The sequence below is a fragment of the Myotis davidii genome, unplaced genomic scaffold (genome assembly GCF_000327345.1).
Source record: "Myotis davidii unplaced genomic scaffold, ASM32734v1 scaffold43, whole genome shotgun sequence".
NCBI lineage: Eukaryota > Metazoa > Chordata > Mammalia > Chiroptera > Vespertilionidae > Myotis > Myotis davidii.
Window position 1 is genome coordinate 1,207,935 of NW_006294590.1, and position 889 is coordinate 1,208,823.

The following is an 889-nucleotide window of genomic DNA, read 5'->3' on the forward strand; positions in this document are numbered from 1 at the left end:
GGTGAGTGAGTGAAGACTTGCCACTGACGCTGAGTCGAGTGTCTGACTCCCAGGCCTCGGGGACAGCTGTTGAGTTTCATCCCTGGTTGCCCAGAGCCCGACTGTGCACGGAACAGACAGCGCACTTCCCGCCCACGCTGTCCCCCAGGGGTCAGGCTTCCCTTGAAGCCCTGGCTTCATCAGGAAGTTCATCTGGTCTAATTAACATATTGTGTGTGGGTGTGGGTGTGAGTTTTATTCATTTCAGAGAGGGAGAGGGGAATAGAAACATCAATGATGAGAATCACTGATCGGCTGCCCCCTGCACGCCCCTCACTGGGTATCGAGCCCGCAACCTGAGCCTGTGCCCTGACCGGGAATGGAGGGTGACCTCTTGGTTCCTGGGTCAATGCTCAACCCTGGCAATTGAGAGAGACTCATTGATCAGCCCACAACCCGAGCAGGTGCCCTTGACCAGAATCGAACCTGGGACCTTCCAGTCCGCAGTCCAACGCTCTATCCACTGAGCCAAACCAGCTAGGGCCATATTTTACACTTTTTAAATATTTTGCTTTGATACGATTCCACTGAGATGCCAACGCAGGCATTTCTACCAGAGCCAACTAATGAGTACTAGAAGCGCACCTCATGGGATATTCAAGCCCATTGGTACCTTTATTATTATTTTTTTTAATTTTATTTTTTTGCCCTAGAGCAAATCCAAAGAGGAAGTCTAACTTTACTCTTGATTCTCTATTCCTGATCCCATGCTTTTATTTTTGTTTCTGGTTCTTGACCAGACTTGGTTCTAGTTCTGATTTGCACATTGTTGATAAGCTGTTCTCAATTGGTAACAGCAACAACTGGGGATCTGATTTTATGGCCTGAACATTTACTTCTTTCTCAATAT